Source organism: Barbus barbus (genome assembly GCF_936440315.1).
Source record: "Barbus barbus genome assembly, chromosome: 21".
In the NCBI taxonomy this organism is placed as follows: domain Eukaryota; kingdom Metazoa; phylum Chordata; class Actinopteri; order Cypriniformes; family Cyprinidae; genus Barbus; species Barbus barbus.
The window spans coordinates 14,205,481-14,226,448 of record NC_136749.1 but is presented as its reverse complement, the minus strand read 5'-3'; the positions used below and the strand labels follow the sequence as shown (position 1 = coordinate 14,226,448).

Below are 20,968 nucleotides of genomic sequence, written 5' to 3'. Positions count from 1 at the left end.
ATCAACCTGCACTAATACAGACACTAGAGGTTTCCTGCAAAGCTTTGTACGATATCCACGGCACACAATGAAGTCTGAATTGTGAGTGACGGGTCAAATATAATATAAGTAACTTTTGTGGTCAGGGTTATATTAAGAATGGCATTTTCTCTTTCTATTAATTCGAAAGAAGTTAAAATGAATCTCAACTGGTCCTTGAAGCACTTAGAGGACTAGGCTCTTTCGAGCGTTTCTTTTCTGACTGCCTGGCTCTATTCTTGTCACTTTCTTTCTCTCGCTCTGCGCTCAGTGGTTCAGCAGATGTCAGATCTCAGAATGCTTTTACGGTATTAGAGATTCATGGGGTTGATATGTCCAGTTAATTGGACCTCATATTTTAGTCTTGCGCCTGGTGATGGAAAGCCAACCGATCATTGTGGCTGCGACAAGATGGTGAGAAGTGAAACAAAAGTGGCAGCGAGGAATGAGAAGCAGGGTTTTGCTCTTGCTGTGGTTTACCATCCGCTTCTAAAAGTGCCATGCGATCTTGTGGTGAAATTGTTTTCTATTTAATGCATCTAGGAAAAGCAGACAAAACCTGATTCAGGGAGACACATGCACAAAAACATAAGGCAGCATGTTATCACATCCCATGCTGGCTGAGTTTACCTCCCTGTCCCTTTGCATGCTGGGAGATCAGCGACCCTCCAGGGGTCAGTAGCCAGTTGGTCTGAATAGTGGTATGTGGTTGCCAGTTTGATGTGGGAATTTTGAGGGTTGCCAGATTGCTATAGTAGGTCATGTCTACTCATAGGGAAAATGACCACAGATCTACCCTCTTTAAAATAGAAGCCAAATGGCATGAAAAGGAATAGGACATGAGTGTTCAGTCCCTCTAGACAAAATGCCATCCAGTTCGTTTTATGATTAACATCACAACCCTGAAGGTTTTTTGGGATGCTGAAGCTCCTCTGTCTGGTTTGCTGGCTCCATATTCACTCAGCTTTGGTTAGTCATGAACTTGATAGAAACGGTCTTAATTTAGTGGATTAGTTCACCCAAAAATTAATCTTCATTTGACTTTTATTTTCTGTAGAACATAAAAGTAGATATTTAATAGAATGTCCAAGCTGCTGATTCACAATCATGAATGTATGTTTGTAGATTGTGTTCAACACAATTGGACAATTATCACAATTGTCCACACCGGCTGAATACAGAAACCACATACTACGTGACCAGTGTAGAATGATTTACAGAGTGATCATGAATCAATTCTTTTTAGTGAATCAAAAACATACAACAGGACCAGTGAGGTCTGGTTCAAAATGAATGAATCTTATAAACATAACGAATAGTTTGAGTCATCAACTTGAATCAGTTTGAAACACTGACCTTTACAGCATCAGCAGAAAATAATTTCTTACAGATGTAAATAAAATAGACATTATAACTGCAATATACCCAAATGAATCAGAAACAAATCAGAATTGAATTGAGGACTTGTGCAACATGTTCACATAGAATTTGATACACGTAGAAAATCTGTATCAAATCCAGCTCTATTTTTAAATACATTTTCTTTATTATGGGTTCACTGGAATGAATCCTGTAGAGCCAGAGAAATTTGGGATGACATTAAATTGTCAATTTTACAAACAATATCATAAAGAAAATGTCCTATTTTTGTCCAAGTTGAAATGAGATGCCTACCGAGTCTTTCTAACACATGCAGATGCTTTATCATTTAAGGCAGAAACATCAGATGATGAAATAACTGAAAGGCTTCTTTTCTTTTTGCAGAAGGAGTGTGTGTGTCCTAAGAGGCTCACAGAGGGAGGGGCAAGGGGGGTGAAAGTGGTTTTGATTCCTGAGGATTTTTTTAAAAGCACACTCGTGCTGTCTCATGAATTTAGCATGCCAGTGGTTTCAGGACTCCTCACTGCAAACGCTCTTGCACACTGGGCACAGTGGAGTGTGGAGAGACGAGGTTGCGTGAAAAGACGTGTCTTTCTGGATAGCGGTGCCTCTAAATAACTGCATAAGCAGGGTTTGAATCCCACAGTGGAGAATTGCATTATATTATGACTAGTGCTAAAAAAGTCTCAGTCCAACAGTACCATTTTAGCCCATACACACATTATGACTCAGTCACAACGTGTGGAAATTTGTGGCTCATTCACACCAAAAACGACTATATTGACGTTCATACCAACAGATGTTAAAGTTCTGCATATTATAAGTGTGAGATGTGGTTATGTCGTCTGCTGCTAAACGCTCAAGCTTTTCAAAGTTGGGTAGATTCTGATTGGCTGTCAATGTTTTTATCGGTTATACATGCATAACAATCTCTGACTTATGAGTAATGGGTGAAATATAAGTAACTTTTGTGGTCAAGGTTATTTTCAAAATCGCTTTTATCTTTTTGTTGGTTAGAAAGTGGAGCTAAAATGAACCTCAACTGGATTCAGATTGGCTGTTAAATGTTTTTAGCATTCATCAGATGGAAAAAATTCTGATAGTGATATTTTTCTTCTGTGTCATTGGCGTTATACTGCAGCTGTGGTGTTAAAGTTAAAACGATAATTAAAACAATAGTTGACGGGTCCTTAGTCATTAATTGTGTCATTATGCCATATGTTACGCTCCACAGGAGGGACAATTAAAACCGCTGTCTGCATCGAAGCATGTGACCTTCAGTAGCCCGGTCACCGTTCACAAATCACGCAGAAGACGATCTTCCTCTGATTAGCCTCAGTTTCTCACCCCTCACTGTTTTATGAAGTGAATCCGATACTATTTCGAATATTGTCCTTCCTCTCCCCTTCTTCTTTTCTCACTATCCTTAGCTTGTCCATCTGGAGTCGGCTAGCCAGAGGCAGACAAGGAAACGAGGCTTTGTTCTATTGATCCCGTATCGATCAGCAAGGCCAGCAATGCCCTTGCGAGTCGACATGGCTTATTGAAGACATTAAGCCTCTGCCCCATCAGACTGACATCACTCTGAAATAAGTCCCTCATTTCCAGAGGATGTCTGATCTTGCTTTTTTATTTACTTTTCACTTTTTCTATCCCCGCTGTCCTTTTTTTTTCCACTTTCACATCCTTTTCACACTCTTTATCCCTGCACTAAGTTGTGGTTAGCGATTGCATTAGCGCCTGTTTGCCCTTGTCTATCATTGTCTTTTCCTCTCCTCCTCTTCCTGAGTGCCTTGCACCTGGTCTGCAGAATGTGGTGCCAGTCTGCGTGATGGAAGCCGGACTGGATCTGAGCCAGCCAGAAATGGCCTCATTTTTTTTATTTTTTTTGTGCAGCCTCATTCCAGACCAGATACAGTAACTACAGCACAGTCACAGCGAGCTAAATTATCTTATTCCTGTAAGTGTGAGCGGCACATCGCTCCTCAGAGAACGCTAATGTCATTAGCATGCCCAACGTAGCGAGCTGGCAGAGAAAAACAGCAGTGACCTTTAAGATAATTTTGCCCGTCTCCTGTGAGTTCTGTTGGGTACATTTGGTGAATGCTAGTATATGTTCTCTGTAGTATTTTATAAGGTCAGTGTATTTGAAGAAATACATGCAGATGTGGTTATGAAAACCACATGTTATGAAAATACTGTAAAATAACCAAGAAAAAAGTGTGTGAATTGCCTAAATAAACTTCTCCTGAGATTGTTCTCCTAAGGAGAACTGGAGCTTGTCTAGGTGACTTATTAAGGGCGTAGAATTTAAAGAAACAGTTCACCCAAAACTGAACTTTGTATCATTGTTTACTCACCATCATGTCGCTCCAAACCCATATACATAGACTTTCTTTCTTCCGTGGAACACTAAAATAATTTTGCAGTGAAATATCCAAGCAAGAATTCAGTTTCATTGTATGGAAAAGGTCAATCACATGACTTTTTTTTTTTTTTTTTTTTTTTATCCAAAGCAATTAATGTATTCAAAAATGCAGTTCATACAATGAATTGAATACACCTTCTATGATAAGCATGCTTTTAATTTCTGTATTAAAATTTGATATTTCCTTCGGTGGACAAAAATGGCAGTGTGATACAACAATTCTGATATCATAATGAAGAACAAAAGAGTGAAGCCTCATTAAAATAAAATTATTGAAAGAAAAGCTTTGGGGTAATCCTTTTTTTAATTATTATTATACATTTTTTTCCACCAAATTAAAGACGTGAGGAACATGCTTAAAACATAAAAAGGAAACGATATCATAGAGTGGACCCCTGAAGACCCTCCTAAATTTGTGGCAAGGTCAATAAGTCTTTTAAAATATCAGATCATTTGACCTTTTTATGACAGGGTGGAGATAGTTCATGTTTTCAAGTTATGAAAAATGTTTTTTTTTTTTTATTTTAGAGTCCCTTTTAATTAATATATGACTATAAAGAGTACATTTATTTATTTAAAAAAGTTTTAAAATGAGAGTTTGTGAGAGAGATTGACCCAAATATGTCATTTTGTGCTCCACAGAAAAAACTCAATGATCATTGAGTGATCAATTTTGACCCATCCTTCATTTTAAAGATGCGAACATACATATAACACGTTAAGTATGTTTCCCTAACATTCTTCTTTGTTTTCCTCTAAGCAGGTGGTTGAGCTTTGTTCTGACCTCTGATCCTCACTGTGTTCCTTCAGACTTCCTTTTGTGATGTTTTTGGTCTTATTCTTTTGCTCCTCTCAGCCATATAACAAACGAGCGCAGTCCTTCCTCCCACCAGTTCCCCTCTTCCTCTTTATCCCTTGTTTCTCACTTCTTCCATCTTGAGGATTCAGTCCACTTCACGGGTCTATCTGACTGCTGAGATGTTCAGTCCGTCACTCTCCAGTGACCTTCTTCCCCCTCTCTATGACTCATTATTCCTCTAGCCATGTCTCTTTCTTTCTTATTTCTCTACCTCAGCTTGTGTTGTGGACGTTGGCTAGATGTTGTTTAATCCAGTTTGCTTTGTAAAACCAGGACAGTTGATTCTTTTACAAGTCAGAGTAAGTTTCGGGCGGCTGTGTCTCTGTGCTCTGTTTGTGCTTATTATTATGACGGGAGAACCCAGGCATTTCTCTTCCTGATTTACCTTTCATGTAAAATCATTCTTTCAAATGCAACCAGTCATGTTCTCTTTACTATTTGGATGCAGTCATGCCTTGTTCTTTTCTTCCTTCTGCCCTTTGCTCTCTCTTCTAAAGGAAGGGCCATTCTTTTTGCTCCCAATTGCACCATTTCTTTTAAAATTGGGTCTGACCTCTCTTTCCTTTTCCCAGTAGTCTCTTCTCTTGTCTCTTTCTTTTCTTGTCACATTACGTGGTTCATGAAGGTTAAGACAGTGAAACAGCTCTTTTTCCATTGTTGAAAGAGAAAAACACACGTGAAGCCAGTGGAGAAAATATTTTTTTGTCTCAGTTATAGGTCAAAATACTTGTAAGGATCAGTGAGAGAACTCCTCAACACCTGTGACACAAACAATAGTTTCGAAGTAGATGATGCATATGCTACATTTAGACTATTGTTTGATGCTGCATCACCCAAGAATGAATGTACAATGAATGCAGCTGTGTTTTGGTCTGTTTTTTCAGAAATTCACTTCCATAGAATGATGTTAGTCAAGTCCAAAAGTTGATCAAATGGAGGGAAAAAAAAAGATCTCCTTTGTTCATAAGTAATATCATTCCCACAAAACTATTTGTAATAAACTATCATTTTTACTGTGTTTTTGAAGGACTCTTTTAAGAGATTCAATTACTTGCTCAGAAAAGACAAAAAACACTTACTGATGGAAAATCTCAACAAATCTGTTTGGCTGTTCATGTTCCTCATTTTTAATTAGCTTTCTATAAAAACATCTGCTAATCAAAGTAAATGTGAACAGAGTCAAAAGTCACTGAAATGAATCAAAATCACTACTAGCTTATGCTACATCACACACCAGTACAATTTAGTTGATGAAGATGGTAGGTGAATTACAAAGCATTATTGTATTGTTTGTATTGAATTCCTCTCTAAATGACACATAATTATTCATTAACACAGTACCTGTCAGTCGCAGCTCAGTTGGTCAGTGATGAGTAAAGGGAACATGAAATGGTGACCATGCAGGAACAAAGAGGCCATTGTGTTTGTCTCCCCTACCTCTTTTAGAATCACACTGCCTTTCAAACAAGTGTGTGTGTGTGTGTGTGTGTGTGTGAGAGAGAGCGAGACTAAAGAAAGCCCCTCATTGTTCTCTCAGCCGTGTCCATTCATACAGGTAAGTGATATGGCACCGCCGGAGGATCCACCCTTCTCTTCCTCTGCTCTCTAGAGGACAGAAGAATGAAGAGAGGAGAAAATGTTTCTCACACACTTATGAGGGGTGAATGGATAGTTTTCAACTTCGCTCTCCTTTATGGCCCTCTGTGCTCAGTGAGAAGCAAAGCATGATGGGGAATAAAAGCGCTGACGCAGTGGGCAAATTCCAAATGCCATTTTTGTGCCCTTGAAAGGCAATGTGGGAAGAGAACACTACTTGTAGGGTCAATCTAAATGAAAATGAGCCGCTCAATCACTCAGTAAGGCTTTTAACGAAGAGTACATGCTAAAGTCATTTCAAGAAAGAAAATTTGCTCTCTGTAATTTTGGTGACACATTTTCATGATTGATTTGAACCTAATTTAGGCTATTTTATAAACACCCTTGCATGTGTTTTCTTATGTAGTTGCTCGTACCATAACTTAATATTTCTGTGTATTTATTATGTACTTACTGTATATGTAGGCTATACTATTGTTCAAAAGCGTTTCAGAAAGCAGTTTTTTATCCTCAAGGTTGCATTTATTTGACCAAAAATAATTTTGTCTATATATATATATATATATATATATATGCATGCTGTGACAAACATGCACACAAGATGGCCTGGTCCCTTCAAAGTGAATAGGGCACATCTCTTTTTTTTTTATATTTGTTTTCTATTTGCTTTAAAACAAACTTTAAATTTACTTTGTTAGTTTTAACATCTGCTATAATATTGTATGATTGAGTAGACTAACATATGTGTGTTGTTAGTTTATTTTCAGTTTGTGAGTGATTTGTCTATGCCATAACCGAGCCCTCGGGGCAACATGGCCTGTGAGAGAACGGAAAAGAAAAGAACAGGAAAAAAGCCCTAGGCGGAGTGGCGAGCAAGGGATGTAAAATCAACTAAGTGATTAGCTCGGGAGCATTTTGATTAGGCAGATGCAGCTTAAAAGGGCAGAAATCTCCATTCAGCCTTGATCCTCATCCCTCTGCAAACCCCCTTGAAGTCTAACACTGGAAAGATTTATCTGATATGGATTATTAATAAACTGTAGTGCCGGTGACCACCCTCCAGTGTCTGGTTCGTCCCACTCCCTCTTTCCTGAACATCTATACCCTCTCCCGAACATCTATACCCTCTCCCTCACATCTTCCTTCCTTCCTTTACCTAAATTTATGCCGGTATACCGCTCCTTCCTGTCTCTCTCTCTGTGTGTGGGGGAGGTCTATGGGTCCCAGGTTGTAGTGTCCTAGTTTTTCTTTCCTGGTCTCCCTCGCTCCCTTCTTGGTGTTTATTTATTTAGATGCAGAGGGAGAGAGGGATGAATAGATGGGTGGATGGATGAAGAGATGAATGATGGAGGAGAAGGAGAGGTGTCAGGGAGCGAGAGAGGAAGATTGATATTTTAACATTCAGTGGAAGTGTGGCTGACAAACAAGCAGCTCTCACGTGGAGAGGCTTTGCAATCGTGTTTTTAGATTGATTTTTAGCATTTGAAATGGATTTGTTCAAATAACCTTATTGAGCCGCGTGGTTATTCTTTGCTCACCTTGTGTGAGAGATTTTATTTAATGTCGTTGCTGATGAGAGCAGATGAAACAAATCTCCCTTCTTTAGCATTCTGCTTTTGCTTTGATGGGAACTCAACCTGCAAAACTGAAAACCTTTGTGTATGGAGGGTCCCTGGCAGTACCTGGATTTGCAGTAGTTTCTTGGCAGTCAAAGACTGTAGGTGTTATTTAAAGTCAATGTGAAATTAAAATTAACTTTATTTTTGTCTTAATGCACTTTCCTGGTTTAATGTGAATAATTCATCTGTGCCGGTATGTATGGGGTATGATAAAAATCAACCTCTACTTTTTACCTCATTAAATATCCCATTTCACTCAGAAATACATCACATTATGGAAGCTAAATGGGTTTCGAGAGACAATTCACTGTGAAGTCGCAATGTGATGTAAGAAGCGACAGATCTTGACGTACATCCGAGTGAAACAGATTATCGAAAAAGAACAAAAAAGTAGGCCAGGAACTTGGATGGAGGAATTCAGGCTTTCAGTTGGTTGTAAGAAAGGGGCAGAGTTTAAATGGACTTACGGATTGAAAAGTCCAACATGTATCACCAGAGAGAAGTCTGACCTATTGGTTTAAAATTACAAGGTCAAAAAAACCACACATGGATGAACTGTTAATAAGATCAATAACCTGCATTTAGAAAACTGATATAGGGTGAATTTCTACTTCATGCCAACGTTACAGAATATTTATAAATGCATACTAAAGGGCTTGCTGTCATTATCAAAGTACATGATTTTTTAAGCAAATTTAAAAAGGGAAAATTTAATGTTAATGCTAATTTGCATTATCTTTCATATAGTGGTTAGCTCTCAGAATTTATTGCATCTTATGTATGGATGAGTACATATGAGTGCATGGAATGGTGGACTGAGAACAGACGGAAAGAAGAGAAACAGTACAAGCATAGCCTTACACCTGGTGCACTATATCGGTGTCAGACAGGGTTAAATAGTGCACAGAGACTGGTGGTATGTGTGTGCACATGCATTTGGGAAACAAAAGGCTTGACAAATGACACCAGAAGGCCATGTTTAAAGTTATTGTTATTTTCTGTTTTTGTTTGGTTTCAGGTTAAAGTTAGTTTGTAGTAAAACTAATTTGCTTTTATTTAGTTAACATTGGTGAGTAAACTTGCATGTGTGTAAATCCGTTTAGATCAGAGATGTTCTAAATAATGGCTCTTTGAACTAACAAGTAAATATTTTGGTTTAGTGCTGTTGAGAGATCAATCAAGGCAGTCTAAAAGCAAAGCAAACAACATGGGGTTTGTATACTTTAGTGGCCATTATCAGTCAACAAATGCTTTGAAAGACTGTGAGCGGGAGATTCAGAGGGAGATGTTTGTGTGTTCTAGTGTGTTTTTCAACACGAGACCTCCAGTCTGATTCATCTCCTCTCAGTTTGATTCATTATTGTCTTTCAGCCATTGGCCTAAATGGTGACCTGGAATGAGATACACACACACACACACACACACACACACACACACACGTTAGCAGTAGGTTTGTGTGTGTGTGTGTGTGTGTCTCCATCCCCAGCGGTTACCGGAGACAGAAACTCAGAGGGGGGGGGTTAATTAATCTGTTGTCATGGAAATGGCACCCCCCCCCCCCCCCCCCCAACCCATCTGATGACCTCACACCCTATTAGAGGTGTGTGTGTGTGTTTAGTTTAGTTTTTGCAAAGTGGATTTTCCTAATCTTTATGACTCACTGAAATATGAGCGACTCCGCATGGCAATTTGTGTTTGTGTGCGTCCTATGGACGGCCCGCCCTGCGAAGGGAGGGTGTGGCCAGACCAGTAGTTGCTTCATGTGCAAATGTTAGTTTAATTTTTCTTCAAAATGAATGTAAAAACAACCCTGTCACTTGTGCGAGGTACCGTTCCTTCCTCCGCTTCAGATGGATGTGTCCTATTTCTTCTCGCTGCTGCGGTTGCCATGCCTTGACAGTGTAGCAGGGTCTGATGAGGACATTTGCACACACACTCACACACTTTCCTTTGGGTTCCCTCATCTCTGAACTAACACAGGCCCTTCTTGTTCTGAGTGTCAGAAAAAAGGAGCGAGAGCGAGAGGAACTTCAGCTGTCTGTGGGAGTGAAAGACTCACTCAAGGGGAATGCAGAGCAGGTTACTCCAGCGACTGAGCTCAACTTCAACTCTCGCTTTATCTCCCCCCTTCTTTCTCTCCATATTTCATCTACCGCTCACCCTGCCGTGACCATCCATACACTCACACACACACCACCTTGTGTCTGTCTCTCTCCTCCGCAGGGCAGTGTCTGTGAGCTGATGGCCGTGTCTCTGTGCAGATGTGATGGGAAACAGCTGTTGCATTTCTCTGCTCGCTCTCTTTTTTTCCCTCTTCTCCCTCCTCCTGTTCCACCCCTCCTTATTCCTGGAAATAACAGGGTGATGGGTTTACGACCCATTTTTCAGGACTCCCAGTGTCCGGATCTTCTGTGGCTGATCATTCATAGATAAGCAGAGTTCCTTCACTGATCTGCTCTGGAATGTGTCAACCGCTGTGTTTGAGGAGAAGCAGATGATGATAACCTTCTGGTTTCCCATCATCTTGTATTTTCTTTACCTCCTTTAGGGGTTGGAGTCTTTCGGCACCTCATATTTGAATCCAAAGTTTATCCATTTTGAATAGCATGATCTAGTTGGTATATGCGGCAGTTCGATTCAAAATCATTAAAGAAAGAATAATGATTCATTGATTAATCATTTTGGTATCCATCTGTTCTCGTCTCTTTACTTTCTCCTTTCTCAGGTGCTAAATGATAGCAGTCTCATCTTTTTCTCAACTATCTTCAAAGTGTTAACTTTGATGACCATCTTGTTCTTTTCTTATTACTTATTAGTCTTATTACTTCTCATACTATTCTCAAGTGGTTTCTTGTCCAGTGTTAAAGTGATTGCAGTTTCTCATTTCTTTTCTCTTTTCATCTCATGTGGTGTTCTTTTCTCATCTGTTTCTCTTTCTCATCTCATCTCCTTTCTGTTTATCTTCTCTCCTTTCTCAGGTGTTAAAATGATAACCGTCTCATCTCTGCTCTCCCAGGTGTTAAAGTCTCTTTCTCTCCTCTCACCTGCAGATCCTGTCATTTCCAGCAGGTAATTAGTTAGACACCACTGCTGGAGTGTGTGAGGGCATTTGTGTGCACCTGTGTGCGTTTGTAATTGGCCACGTCTCTGATGTGCGAGTGTGTACATGTGATGTGAAGAAAATCCAGGATGATCCGTTCCTAATCAAAAGTGGTGGCAAATCTCTTCCGCCTCAGCCTAATCTCCTTCACATCCTTTAAAAGGAGACGCCGACAACCAGCTCATTTAACAGCTTAATACTCTGTGTGTGTGTGTGTGTGTGTGTGTGTGTGTTTCCTTTAGCCCCTCTCATACATGTCATATTTAGCGCCTTGATGATCTGCTTAATGTATATTGTACCTCTGTTAGATTTTCCCAGAAGTCAACAACGCAGATGCATGTATTCATGTAATCAGCCCCCTGTTCTTTCCTTCTATTTTATTCTGGTTTACCCCCCCCCCCCCCCTCCCCCTCTCTCACCTTCTTTGAAGATCAGTGTAATTATAGAGAGCTAGTTTAATTAATGGGGGGTGTTAGATCGTGTGTGCTATCAGCAGATGTGTGGCAGGCAGTTACTGATCTCTTGATTGATTTCCTCTTTTATTGTTCGACTTTGATATGACACATGCTGATAAAGGCAGAGATTCACATTTAATGCTATTTAAAAAGTCGTGACGTATTGTCAAGTATGGTGACCCATACTCGAAATTGGTGCTCTGCGTTTAACCCATCCAAGTGCACACACACAGCAGTGAGTAGTGAACAAATGCACACACACACACACACCCGGAGCAGTGGGCAGCCATGCTGCGGCGCCCGGGGAGCAGTTGGGGGTTCGGTGTCTTGCTCAAGGGCACCTCAGTCGTGGTATTGAGGGTGGAGAGAGCGCTGGACATTCACTCCCCCACCTACAATTCCTGCCGGCCAGGGACTCGAACCCGCAACCTTTCGATTACGAGTCCGACTCTCTAACCATTAGGCCACGACTTCCCCACTGTAGGCCGGAAATGTAGGCCATTTCCGTCTCTACATTCCTCTGCTGTAAATCAACAACATTTATTTGTGATGATGGTTTATAACCAAATGAGCTTTATATTTTACCACACGTAAAATTAACTTTTTATTGTATCAAATGTTATTTGATAATATAACGTTTTGACATCTCTGAAAGGAGCTCTTCTGCTTTGGATTTATCAATATTAAAAATATAAGGTAAAAATATCTGTGCAGACAAAAAACTGACATCTCGGAGCAGAATGGAAATTTTGTGGCTCATGAATGTTAATTCATTAAAAAGAGTGGGTGAAGTGCTAAGATTACCTAGCAATGTCATTGTGAGCTAATTACTAGTTATAAGCTCTAGATTCGCCATATAGTGATGTCAACCTCGTTTCAATGCTGCTACACCCATGTGGTGAAATGCTTGGTTAATGTGTTCAGTGGAATGTGTCTCAGCCTAGTAAATGTGGTCCTGTCTGTCCACACACAAGGCTCACCCTACCTGCCCCTTCATTCTCCTCAGAAGGGCTGTTTTGTGTCTGTGTGCTTTGCTAACAGTGGCCATTTAGCTCCTTTGAGCCGAGTGTTTACTGACTCTCAGTGTGTTTACAGACGCTGTAATGAATGTAGGTTTAGAAAGCGTGCTGTGAATGCGTCTGCGGGGGTCTGCAGACTTTGATCCGTGCTCCGTACTCTAAACAGTCCTGGCTGACATTTTATACTTGAATTTATTGTTTACAAATATAACACTTATGTATGACGCACTACTTTTTAAAAAGCGACAAGCACTCTACACGTCGGCAGATCGCTGTGCTGTTCAGACTACATGACTTCATTGTCTGTCTTTAAGTCGTTGTGGCGTTCACACTACATGACTCTATGTAGGTGATCTGCAACAAGGGGTTACACACTACACGAGCTGACAACAACACAAGTTGTCACCCAACGACTCGATTCGGTCCCTAAACCACTTTTTGTCATGAAAACACGCAAGAATTGACCGTTCACAAAGAGCTTGATTGACGTGATCTGACCAATCAGAACGCATATATTATGTGTCACTGCTGCTATCCGCCATCTTGCCCGACAGCTACTGCCAGTCTTCATAGAAATACATGTTAAAACGGGGTAAAAAAGATTGACTGAATTGAAACTTTTTCAATATAACTGAATATAAATGTGTGCGAAGGTTTAAGCTGTGCTGTTGTTGGCTGCCAAGGTAACGCAATAAGCTAAGGTACTCCTTTAAAGTACTTGTTTTGCGTACCAGAAAATCTGTCATGTCCGGCGCTGTATGCATGGATGCAGCGCTTAAGTTAAAATACTGAGTGAGAAATAATAAAATGTTAAACGTGTGCTCTTATCATTCTGTGGACAAAATCCTGTGAACTTCGCCCCGAATTTGAGTTTTATATGCACATGTGTGCTCATGTGTTCTTAACCTTGCATCGCTTCATGCCATCTTCCCTCTCATTAAACTATGACAGGTCCTTTACTGCAAAAAGACGGTCACTGCGACACTGTAAAGTGATGATACAAGACTCCATGTGCTTTTTAAAACTATTTTTATAGGTTTCACGTTATATTGTTGGCTCCGTAAATATGTAAATGTGCATGCCCAGTAACCGCAGCTGTATCCCTTCTAGCCTTTAACCAAAAATCAGACAGAAGAGTAGATTAACTTTGGTGGACTTAAAATTGAAAAATGGTGTTCCGCGGTTGAAATAAAACACTTTCTGATGTTTATTCATGTTCATTTCGTGATTTAAGTAAATATGAAAAGACGATCGGTTCACGTGTTTGAACTGAGGCAATACAGTGATCTATTACGACACATTGAAGAGCCACAAAACGGTATTTATTGTTTGAATTTCTTTACAAATAACTAAATTTAAAAGCTGAGAGTCCTGAGTTCTTGTTTCATATCAGAAGTAACCTGCTCTGTCTTCTCTGTCGATGTGGTGTTAGTTTCTTCTTTGGTCTGCGATGTGTTTTTCACAGCATGAGAACATAGCGTGAGAGCGGCATTGTTTGTTGGTCATGGCAACGGTAACTAGGGTGGGCGGTTTTGCGAATGGTCAGTTGGACCGGTATGCCTTGCTCTTTCATTGGCTGTAGCTCGTCACGACACACCACGTGATGTTGAGTCGGCCGACCGGTCCAGATATTTGGCATGCTAGATATTTGTTTGGCGTCGGCGAGGTGTCGGCGACGCGTCAGCGAGCGTCTTTGATGAATCGTTGTGTAGTTCACACATAAAGATCGCGGAGCGCCGATCACCTGCTGATTTTCCCCCGATTACAGCCCGACCTGTCGGCCAGCTCGTTAACTTGCCAATCGGGCTTAAAATCCTGTACTGTGAACTAGCCTTAAAGCATCTATTGCATGTGAATCTGGCAAACGACTAGGGGTGGGAATCTTTAGTCACCTCACGATCTGATTCCGATTCTGGGAGTCACCCCGATTCCAGAACGATTATTGAGCTACTTTTCCTTATTAATTAATTAATTAGTTTACCGATTTGAGAATTTTAAAATCCTTTCATTTACATATCCTTACATAACTGAAGTACTTTTTTAAATAATTACAAATGAAAAAAAAAATTAAAACAGTTGTATGTTAAGAATTTAAAAGTAATATAACTTCAAACCATATAAGCAAGTAGCAAATAATGAGGAAAAATAGAAACGTATAACAAACAAAGAGTGTTTTCAGTATTTAAGATTATCTGAACGTTTTCCATTCAAGAACTGTGTGTGATTTTTCTTCATCTTTACTGTTGTTTTTTACTATAACATCATAGACAGCGGGAGATCTATTAAGCTGCATTCACGCACAAATCTCTTTTGAAATATAAGATATAATGTGGTTTGTCCTGTCCGTTTAATTCCTTAAGACATAGGCCTAACTGTCTGTGTTTACATTAATTTTGCGTCATAAAACCATTTTGAGACGCAAGTACATTAAACCACTTACACGGAGTCACGAGCAGTTTACACAAAGAAAGCGCGCGACAGCATTTGAAATTGAACGCAGCCTTCTGTTAGTGAGGTTCATATTTTAAATATATAAGTCCACTGCATTACAAACCACATAAATGATGACTTCGTAGAGCATTTGTAAGGAAAATACCGACGGGCGAGACCGCACACTTCAAACAAAGTACGTGTCTCTCACAGCACATCCTTTGCAATGAAGCCTGTGAATGTCGTTGTAATTCGCTTCAACTTTTCCGAACTTTATGAAAGATTATTTTACGGAAGGTACAAGTGGTGTATGTGTGTGAGAAATTGGAAGCAAGAAGAATACGGGTGTTTCTAAAGCAAACTCAGCGTCATCTCACATCTGGTTAAAAACTAAACTCAGAATCGATCCAGAATCGTTGGAGAGAGAATCGCGATGGATCTTTTTTTTTTTTTTCTCCCACCCCTACAAACGACGTGATATTTTGTCAGTTGTTTGGTTTTGTTTCTATGGCGTTTGTGCATTTGATGCGCATGTGTTTTGATTGGCTGTCCACATTCAGTATGAACAGATTAATTTCTTGTCGCTGGAAACTTGTCACATTGTGCCTGGTAAGGCACAATACTGTGCATGTTTAAATGGTTAGTTCAGATTTCTAAATCACAAGTTCTCAGTTCAGTTTGGTTTGAGTCCAGTTCTAATTAGACATGATTCGATTCGGATTCATTTGGGGCTGTATTTCAGTAATAGACATTTTTCAAGTTGGAAAACTATTATTAGAATGTGTAGAATTATCCGTTAGAAAGTCTGCGAGTCATTTATTTATTTATTTCTTTAAGATTTTTTTTTATGTTTGTAATTTTAGCCTTTATGATAAGACAGAACTGACAGGAAGCGAAGTGGGAGAGAGAGAGGGGGCAGGATCAGGAAAGATCGTAGAGTCGGGATTCGAACTCGGGACGCCTTGAATCTTGAAGGTTATTGTAAGGGCTAACCAAATTATGTGAATTTATTTATTTACTTGCTTGCTTACAGATGTTACATTCATAAAACCCAACAAAATAAAAACGAATTACAAGAAAGACAAAACAAAAGTCATTCTGCCTCTTGGCAGGTCCTTGATCAGCTCTTCACAGGATTGTTAGGTAAACGCGAGCCTGCTGTGAGCTCGTATTGTACCCGATTGAAGCCTAGTATAATATGATTGGCTGCGGTCTCTTAGCTATGGCTGGAAATTGTGCTATCTCTTTACTTTTACCCAGAAGCGACTACCCGAACGGATTCCCTCCTTCTGGAAAATACAGGAATCCAATTACACACCACACACAGACGGAGACGAGTGCATTTGTATGTGTACAGGAAACAGAAGTAAAGAGAAACCAGAAGTGTTTAATTATCCGTTCAAAGGCTAGTCACGTGATCCTGTACGTATCACTTACGTTTGCATTATGTACATGAGCACTGAAAGGAGGAAGTTCATTGCGTTCAAGTTATGACTTTTAGATGCAAAACATCTACTTTGAATGTGGTTTGGGCTAAGAGCAAATGTGTTTTGTAAGCTCACTGGATTTTTTTTATGTCAATGCTATTGAATAATATAGAAATAAAGTGTTTCAGATGTCATTAAAAAGCTCTTCTGGGATATTTTATCCTCACTAGGAAAGCAAAACCTGTTTTTCCACACACACAGTTTTCCAGATTGGTCCTCAGATTACCTGTGTGTGTGTGTGTGTGTGTGTGTGTGTGTGTGTGTGTATTGAAAGATTCAGTGTGGTCTGTGTGTCAAGTGTGTTTGGTTTTCATTGTCTCTAATCTTAAGGATTTTTTGTGAGCGCAAACAAACAGCAATCATTCTTCTCCTTATCTCGGCTCATCTGATTGGTCACCTCAGGCCAGTAACATTCAAGATACGCTGATGATTGACAGATGTTACAAGCCCAGAATATGTGCAAGTGAAGGCTCGACGTGTCCAGCAAAACGAAGAATGACTGTAGCGATGCACAAACTGTCACACTCCTAATGGACAACGAGACGCCCATGATTTATTTGAGTGAAACACTTCTCTTTCAGTCCTTGCAAAAAGCATCTTGTTGTTCTCGTCTCTCTCTCTTGGTCGTAAGTGGCAGATGAATAATTTAGCCTGTGGGATGGAAGTCCCATCGCCCTGGTCATGTGTCACTCCTCTCAATCTGTGTGTGTGTTGCACGTGTTTGTACAAATAGGCAAATAGTTGATTATTTGTGCTTCATTTCAAGCTGCACATGGCCCTCATTCTTTCTCTCAGGCCTCATTAGCTCATAACTGTGTGTGTGTGTGTGTGTTTGTGTGTGGTAAAAGTGAACGGGGTTGCGTGACAACTGCTCTTTTCCTGTGTGTGGTATCATTTGAGCTCCTTGTCAGACATGCTTGATAAAAAAATATCTGGTCAAAATGATAACACGCCATTGAAATGTTTGATTGCTGATTCTGAAGGGCATCTGCTCCAGAATTCCCGTATTTGTATACTAGTCAATGGTGGATGTATTTACACTTACAGTATGTGTTCCTTGAACTTTGACATATGCTAAAAAATAATTTACTAGGTGTTAACAATTTGCAAGCACAATTTAAAGGGATAATTGACCCAAAAATGAAAATCCTCTCATCATTTACTCATGTTGTTCAAAAAAAAAGATTTGTTTTCGGTCCATACAATGGAGGCCAATGGTAACCTGTTTGGTTACCAACATTCTTCAAAATATCTTCTTTTGTGTCATACAGTCATAGGTTTGGAATGACATGAGGGTGAGGAAATAATGACAGAAACCTATTGCACTTAGACTCAAGCAGATTGACTTCTCTACTATTTTTGTTAAACTTTTAAATCTGATGGCTTCTCTGCTCCTGAGGTCTCATGGGATAGCAAAGTGTCCACTGGTTGCACACTTCAGAATCTCAGCAGATGCAGCAGGTCATCTGGGGATTGTTTACCGACTGTTTCATGAATACTGAGTATTCGGACATCTGAGATCTCGGTCATTTGACATACTGCGATTTGCATACTGCTTTTTTTTGGTTTGTTAACTTCCTTCAAACAAGATGCATTCACTTAAGAAGGAGTAATATAAGCTATTATGCAATAAACACTGCTGTACTTGGATTTGGTAAGATCTTATCTAATGTTTTTAAAAAGCTAAAAGTTTAACCTAAAAACCTGTGATACTTATTTCAGCACTCTTTTTATAAACGGAAAGTTAGACATTTTTTTAAATGGTAATATCTTGTTTTAAGTTTGTTTTTTTGTTTTTTTAACCAGAATACAAGATGAAAATACAAGAAAAGTAGTTTTGCAGTATATGGTAAACCATGGTTTGAATTCAACCTGCATCTTTGAGCCAAGGTTCCTCTCATTCCCAGATTTTCTGTCTCCGTTCTACTGTCTCTATCAATAAAAAGTGTGGGGAAAAAAAAAAAAAAAAAAGTGGCAAAAGGTCCCCAAAACAGAAGTTACAGTTTCACACTTGGAGACATCTGCGTATGCACATAAATAAACATGTACGCGCAAACACACGCACGGCCGCGCTCCCCACAGACCCCCTCCAGCTGTTCATCTCCGTCTGTTACCACCCCTCAGTCTTTATTCCTCTCTTTGCTCACATCAGCTGTGTCATGAATGATTCTCATTCACCCACTGGACATCTCCATTTTCCTGCTTACCATGCATTTACTCCGATTATGTGTGAGTGTGAGTGATAATAAGCTCTGCAGATGGAACCTGTATGCTCCGTCATCTGTCCTTGCGATATAAAATGAAGGTCTACTCACACACACACACACACACACACACACACACTCTCTCAATTGGTAGTCACAGTGCATCGTCTCCCATCTAAACTCTCATTCTGGGCGCTCGTCTGTCACAGTCCGCACTGGACTGAACCGTTTTTCTCCCAGAATGGAAGGATGAGAAACGGAAGCGAGGCCAGATTTAAGACCGCGGTGTTCCCTGTGTGTGTGTGTTTGTGTGTGTGTGTGACATGATGATGGGTGACAGGCCTCCGAATGGTGGTGTGTGATTTACATAAACGCCCTCTGACTGTGTGTGTGGCATGTCACCTGCAGGCGGCAAGCACAGAGAAACACGCTTGACACACAGCCTCTGTCTCTCATTCTGTTTTACATGCTACTTTGGACCTTAATTCATGGAGCTGTCGTTTTTTGTTTTATATTAATGGAAACAAAGTTGTCGAATAGACAAACAGTATTTTTATTGGGAGGTTGATCATTCAGCTCAGGGGCTTTCAAAAGAGGAACCCTGAATACAACAGTCCTCTTGAGTGGGATACCCTTCCTAAATTTAGTAAATGGGAAAACTTTTTTTATTATTATTATACGATTTATTTATTTTTTATTTTATTTATTTACTTTATTTTACTGTAGTTATATTATACTTATTTTTTGCTTTTACATTTTTATTTCATTGCGCTTTTTACATCTTTTTATTCTTTACATATATTATTTTTGTAATTTATTTTAAAATATATAGTTCTTATTTTTTACAGTTTTCTCTGAACTTTTCCTCTAAACACAGTTCAGATGATTGAAAATAAAACCTCTACGATGTAAAAAAACCTTGATGTGACAATGGACCTGAAGATCACCTATGAACTATATGTACTGTATGATACAAGGGACCGTACGTCTATCCTTTTTACAACCCTTTTCATTTGCAAGAAATATGCCATCTTCACTGGCTGAGGTGGTTTGTATCTCTCCTGTGCTTTCAGTTTATTATTAAATCTCTATCTTTTGCCCCCTTCCCTCCTTTCCATTTACACACGGCGCTGCTGTATGTCGAGGTGAGAAGTGTATGTGTTTAGTGTTCTGATGGACTGCTGACTCCCTCTACACATCGGCGTAATGACTTATTCTCACTCTCCATCCAGAGAGAGACGGAGAGAGGGAGATTTTCAATAACAGGGCTCAGCGGTGCTAAACACAGGCTCAGAAGTAAGCGCCTTGGTGGGCACACGCACACCCTCGTCTCAGACTGAGCACCTGTGAGAGACCGAAAGAGACACAGTGGGATCCACTATTGGAAAAAATGCTTCCATTTTTCTGATTAAGTGTGTGGTTGTATTAATACAAATGTATTTTTTTTTATACAAATAATATTTTCAGCATCACAATTTGGGTGAAAAAAGAATGTCTAAGTATTTTGTTTGTGCCTCCACACTTATTTTATAACTGCGTGAACTCCAAGTTTGTCAAATCCTGATGATCATGTTCTCCAGAGGATGTTGAGCTCCAACGAAAGAAGACAAAGAGTCACATTATCAATTTGTGACCTAGAAATTCTGAATCCCATATTTTCAATATGGACTTTTGAACGTCACTGTATGTTCCTGATAAAACTAATAAGGAAGCAATTCAGAGTTCCCATAAATCTTGTTTACTTTTTCAAGCTTCCTCTTGCTTCCTTTTTCTTTCCCTCTAAACGTCACAGTTTTGATGAGGCGGTGTTTTCTCGTTCGTGAGTTCCAGTCTTTTCAGCTGGTTAGCATACAAACTGGTCAAACTAGTTTTATACCTACATACATACTGTACACTCTCAGGAAAACGGTGACATTATGGTGGTACCCTTTGAAAAAGGTACAACTTTGTATTTTATTCACCCCTAACGGGAGCATATTAGTACTCTAAGCATACATATTAGTATCTAAAGTGTACATATCAGTACCTAAATGGGCGCATATTAGTACGATTTAAAAGGATACCACCCAAGGAACAGCTTTTGATAGGGTTTTATATTCCTGTTTGACTCGTGGTCACAATAATGAAATTTTGCATGCTAAAAAGGTCAATAGTTTATTGTCAGTTGTAGTGTATCAATATATGAAGCACAGCTCATATTGAATTCACATAATCAACCAGATGTGAAATATGCGCAAATTTGACACAAATTTGTGATTCCACAGATTCTTTTTTTTTTTTTTTTTTTTTAAGCTTTATTTAAGGGCTTTTTATTCCTTTTATTATTCCGATAGGACTGTTGAGAAATGACAGGAAGGCATTGGGTAGAGAAAG

The 20,968-nt window shown here is 39.5% G+C and overlaps 1 protein-coding gene across 3 annotated transcripts in view; it reads left to right on the top strand.

Moving 5' to 3' along the window:
- LOC306887918 (nectin-2-like) overlaps window positions 1–20,968 on the top strand; it is a 67,278-nt gene that overhangs the window by 4,019 nt on the left and 42,291 nt on the right. The gene's annotated exons all lie outside the window — the stretch shown is intronic.